The sequence below is a fragment of the Lagopus leucura genome, unplaced genomic scaffold (assembly GCF_019238085.1).
Source record: "Lagopus leucura isolate 7727_CA_CO unplaced genomic scaffold, USGS_WTPT01 Super-Scaffold_100002, whole genome shotgun sequence".
In the NCBI taxonomy this organism is placed as follows: Eukaryota; Metazoa; Chordata; class Aves; order Galliformes; family Phasianidae; genus Lagopus; species Lagopus leucura.
This window is the reverse complement of record NW_024962263.1, coordinates 65,167,377-65,173,631: the sequence shown is the minus strand read 5'-3', so window position 1 is coordinate 65,173,631 and position 6,255 is coordinate 65,167,377.

The following is a 6,255-nucleotide window of genomic DNA, read 5'->3' as shown; positions in this document are numbered from 1 at the left end:
GGTCACCGCTTTCTCATAAGATATTGTTAGGGCAGAATTAAACTTCGGGACTCTTAGGTATCAACCTGTGAATTTGTGCACTCACAGAATAACTTGTAGATTACAAGGGTGCACGCTGTGCCCCAGCAGCTCTCTCCAGGTTGAATATTCACTCCTGTACTCTTCAGAAAGTCCCAAAGTAGAATAACTTAAGTATGTTGACCTTAGTAGCAGAAAATCTCTTTTTCTGCTGAAAGAAAGCTATTAAAAATCTTCGCTGGGCTTTCTCGTTGCTGGACATGGCCTAAGTTCTCTACACGCTACAGACAAGAGAAGTGTTATAAGTAAATGTACAGATGGCATTGAAAACAAAAGTGACAATTAAATGTAGTCTAAAATGGAGGCTGAAACTAATAGATTTTTCACAGAGCAAAAGGACATTCAGTACTGGACAATTACATATCCCAGTCTGCTACAAATCAGATTACGTTATGCCCATTGAAGTCTCCAGTGCAGAGATACTAGATTCAGTGAAATACTTTTTAAGGCATCATGGCAATAACTGCTTTTAAAGTGGTAGGAGTTACAGTAGAAAAAAAGAAAGCAAATATATCAACATATTCTCTATGTGATCTGCATGATACTCTATGGGAAAAAAAAATGTTTTCCCCCAAAATATGCTCTATTCACATGCATATTTATAGACTCTATTACATCCTAGGATTATTACTGTTGCTATTTACTCTTTATGTTTAGCTGTAACAGTCAGAGGACATATCATGCTATATACCCCACAAATACATAATAAGGCCCTCTTTAAAGGCCCAAAAGACAGGTGGGAAAAAGGCGGGCAGTCGGGAGTACTAAGAGTAGCTCATAATTACAAAGCAATTTAATGACATAGTATGATACAGGATTCCAAGATTCTTGATGATTTATCCAAGGCACAGATCACTAGAAATTTGAGTTAAAAACAAAACGCTGGTTTTCAAATTTCTTGCTGAGGTACAGAAATTTATTTCAAGGCGGAATGCAAGTCACAATTTGTTGGGTCCTGTCCTTGTGCTGGAACTAATGAATCTGCTGCTTTAGACAATGGCAACACGAGATAAAACAAACAAACAGATTTGATTTCTGATTTAAAATCCATTTAAATAGTACTGAGTTCAAAGATAAAAAGCAGACGTGAGGTTAAGAAGTCACCGAACAACATCAATCCTTTAAAAAAGTAAACAGGCACATTCAGTAGACAGAATCCTGTAAGCTTTCTAGGAGAACATCTATTGTGGTGTTACTGTAAGATCACTCACATGGCATGCAAACTGAATCAAAGTCTCCATTCAAGAATGAAAATTGAGTTGAGCTATCTGCTCATGTCTGCTCTAGCATTGAGCCATTTAAAAAATTATTTAAAAAAATATTTAAAAATTATAGTAGAAATCTTGCCCCCAACCTACATTTTTGAAGGATTTAAATATATCAGAACTGAAAGTTTTGCAGTATTGCTAGTTAGAGGAAAAGTCCTTTGACAGAAAGCACAGCATGAATCCACATTGCTTACATGTCATGAAGAAGTGCTCAACAACAGTATCTTCTGTGTCAGTATACTAAAAGCAGTGGGAGAGCAGATCTGCAATTGTGAGGATCCATCAACCAAATCCTTGATGCTACTGGTGGTGATAGGGACAGAGATACAAAAACTACTTCCAGGAATAGATAATAGGTTGTCTTTGCTCATGTTTCATAACGCACTTTGATAGAATGGAGGAGGTTGCTATTTCTAGCAATCCTGACATAGAGATTCCTCGCAAATTACTTTGTTTAAACTTTCTAAGGGGACCAGGAATTAGTGCAAGGTCCTTGACTGATTAGCAGACTATCACCTCTGTATATTGTTTCCATCTCTCTTGATTATTCATTTCTGCTTTGCTTTGCTTTGCTTTCTGTAAGATAGAAAATAATTAGAATGTGTGGTCTCTCATTTTGACTAAGTACAAAAGTAATTCCAGTTCAAAGAGGCAGAAGCACATCGCTGGCCAAGAGATTTACGTTGTGCAGTTATATTTGCTTGTCATACATTTGTTGTTTGGACTGTATTAGTTTCTTAGTATTATGTGTTTCCACATAATGCTAATCATGGTTAAAACCGGGGCTTTGTTACGGGAGGTGAAGAAATGATTAGAAGCTTATTCTGAATTTGTATCCAGGGCATGCACAAAACTGCTTTAATAATAGGATAACTACATTCATAGTATCAGTCTAAGAATTGCTATATTTCTCAGTAGCATAAATTTATCCATACTGACATTTTACTGAAGACATGAGGAAGAAGCCAAGAAGCTATGACATTATCTAGACACATCTGGGGGTCAAATTATATAGTCAGGGAAAATGTGTAGCATTGCCAGTCTCTTTCTTTCATATTAAAAAAGTGAAGAGTGGGATATGACTGGTATTTTTGTAGTTCCTGTTATGAAGCCTAGGAAGAACCAGGCCCTGCTGTGTTAGCTTGTTAAACAACTCTCATCCAAAGAATTTTATGAATTGCATGCCTTGTTTTCAGAACTAAGTGAGGAAAGAAATAGAAAGATTGATTAAGAAGGTCTACTGTTGCACTAGAGAAATTCAGTCTTCCATTATGAGGCAGATCAGCTGCAATTTGCTAAGACCTCTTTCATTACGTGTTTCTACTTATAACCCAACACAGGATTTGGCTGATTCATATAAACACTGATTTATACTGCATTTTCAATTCAAGTATTTCCCCCCCCCCCAAAAAAAAAATCCCAAATATTAATATGTACTAAGAATCATGGCCAGCAGGGTGAGGGAGGTGATCCTGCCCCTCTACTCTGCTCTGGTGAGGCCTGATCTGGAGTACTGCACCCAGATGTGGAGTCCTCAGTACTGCAGAGACATGGACCTGTTGGAACGCATCCCGACGAAGGCCACAAAGATGATCCAAGGGATGGAACACCTCTCCTATAAGGACAGGCTGAGAGAACTGGTGCTGATCAGCCTGGTGAAGAGAAGGCTTTGGGGAGACCTGGTAGCAGCCTTTTCATATATAAATGGGAGTTATAATAAAGAAGGGGACAGACTCTTTAGTAGTGTCTGTTGTGACAAGACAAGGAGAAATGGTTTCAAAATAAAAGAGGAGAGATTTAGATTGGATATAAGAAGAGAGGTTTTTTATGTTGGGGCAGTGAAGCAGTGGAACAATTTGCCCAAAGAGGTGATGGATATCCCGTCCCTGGAGACATTCAAGGTCAGATTGAACCAGGCTCTGAGAAACCTTATCTATCTGTATATGTCTGTGTTCACTGCAGAGGAGTTGGACTGGATAACCTTTAAACGTCCCTTCCAACTCAAATGACTCCATGATTCTATGATATTCACATTTGTAATACTGAATAGTGCTTCTGCAGGAGACTGAGCATGGTAAATCACCCATTCAGATCTGCTTTACCTCCCAAATAGACTTTTAGTATAATATTTACAAAATGGAATAGAGCAGAAGGCATAGATAAGAGATCTGTGGAAAAGTTATCCTGATTATCTGTGCTCAGATTATAAGCTTTGAGAGAACAGCACATCCCTAATAGCAGTTTCACAGATTGCATCCAGAGCCTTTACAAGTGAAATTTGGTGGTAAGTATGCATACCAGGCTTAAGCAAAGACAGTGTTTGCACTGAAAGTACTTTGCATAGTTTGGGGATCACCAAATGAGAGCAAATAATTCATACTTCATAAGAACTGGTACCAGCTGTTTCTCAAGAATACTGACAAAACAGAACCAGAAGAAAGAAGGGCACACAAATACTATATTTCCTCTTCCTTTACTGAATGTAGCCTGCCCAGAAAACTTGAAAATCAAGTGATCACACCAGAAAACTGGTGTTAAGAAATATTAAGTGGGAAATATTTTCCTATCTGTCATGTCATGATTATGGCTCAGCATAGTTGTGTGTTAAAGGCAAAATGTATACAGAGTGGTTTACGTATTTTATCTTCAAAAACAATTGAAAATACTGCTGATGCCAATGGTGTTATCTTTTAAGAGAGTAAATGAGCCTTTTTAAAAGGATATAGTCAGAAAATCTCGTCTTTGTCTCATATTCATACATGAAAAGCATTTGAAGGTGATGAAAACCCTTTTGCTCAACTGCTGTTAGGCTACAGTGCTACAGGTATTTTGCAGTAGGTATATTGTTCAGTAAGCCTGAAAAGTGCACATATAGCAGAGTAAAAATATGAGGGAAACAAACTTACTCCCAACTAGGGTGACATTTTAGTACAAACATTTTTGTGTATACAAACTAGTCTATAGAGACAACCTGAGAACTGTTTTGAGATAAGCACCACGTAACTGAATTGGCTAAGCATTCTGACATCATCTTCATAACATTTATCTCTCTGTCTGCTTGGAAGTAATATGATAACTAAAGAATGGGCAGCACTGTAGCATAAAATACCTCTGCAGTTTTCTGCAGATCAAATAAACAGCCAGCTTGTCACATCAGCTAATGCTGCCCCGCTATAAACTGAATGCTTTCCTTATTCATCTTCCCAGTTAGGCATATTTACAGGTAAATCACTTGGTGATTTATTGGCTGAGCAGGAAAAATCAGGAGAAATAAAAAGGAGATATGAAGCATTTAATGTGTGGCTGAAAGAATAGCCTGGGAAGGAAGGAAAATGGGAGCTGAGTATCGGAAATGGATAATAGAGACCAATAAGAATTTCTAAGGAAAGCAGAAAGGAGACTGAATAGGAAGGGCATCAGTGAAGAAAGATATGGAAGATGATTTGTGGCACAAGAATTATTTATATGACAAAAGATAGCCTGGTTGCCAGGAGTCCATAATATGGAGAGGAAAGAAAAAAAGATTGTACACAGTGTGTGAGTGGAAAAGTGAGAAGAGCCAGTGGCAAGGTCAATAAATATGTCCAGTAAAAGCAATAATGCACTGGGACAATGCTCTAGAATGCAGTCTCTCCATCCTTAAAATTTTGTATAATGATAGAGATCATGATAATTTAAGTGAAATTAAGATTGCTATTTATTCAAGTAGAGTGAGCAAAGGTTGTTACAGTAGAGTGCCCAGCAGTGTCTTTGAATGAAATTTCTTCTGTTTTACTTAATGGCAAAACTATAATGACCTATACAGTGGCACAGAATACACCTTCAAGCATATCCGTGGATGAAATCCAGGGCTGCTCTCCAGGGACACTGAGATAGGCTGGGGAATTGGTCTGACAAAGGCCAAATCCCCAAGAGCAGGATATGATGGCCAGAAGAGAGTTGTGCAAAAAAGGACGTGGAGATCCTGCTGGTCAGCAAAGAGTCCATGAGACTGTGGTATAACCTGGACATGGTGCACACTGAGCTGTGTTAGAAAAGTGTACCATCAGGAAGAGGAAGAATAATTTTCCTCTCCTCAAAGCCTATGCAACTCTGTCTGGAATCCAGTTTTCAGCCCACAAGCACAAGAATCATAGAATCATTGAATCATAGAATCGCCTGGGTTGAAAAGGACCACAATGATCATCCAGTTTCAACTCCTCTGCTATGTGCAGGGTCGCCAGCCACCAGACCAGGCTGCCCAGAGCCACATCCAGCCTGGCTTCAAATGCATTCAGGGATGGGGCATCCACAACCTCCTTGGGCAGCCTGTTCCAGTGCGTCACCACCCTCTGTGTATAAGACTTCCTCCGAAAGGAAGAAGTTGTTGAAGGAAGAAGGATATTGGCAAAGTGTTTTGAGTTCAGTGGAGCGCCATTAATACGGTTAGTGGCTAGAGCACATGGCCTGCAAAGAGAAGCTGAGTTTGTTCAGCCAAAGAGCAGACTAAGATAGAATTGCTCTCATTGTTTCACATCAGTGCCTTGATGCAGAAAGATTGCACCATATTAGAGAAGAGTTCCAGAATAATTATTCTCTGTCTACTACAAATATTATTGTAGCATACCTTTCATTTTAATTAGGAATTTGTGGAAAGTAATGCAACAAAAGTGAAGCAGCAAAAAGCACATTATGTTTTGCAGCAGTTCTCTCGTATGCCTGGCAGTGTGTGAGAGACATTCCCACTGTGCTTTTCATTGAGCATACCATAGTTGGTGTGCCATGTCACAGCCAAGAAGCCAGTTTGTCATATGTCTTCTACTTCACTGAAATTCATGCCAGGCTATGGAAAACATGGCAGGCATGAATGGAAACCTGTCAACAGCCAGATCTTTGTCTGCCAAAATAAAAAGAACAGCATACTGAGTGA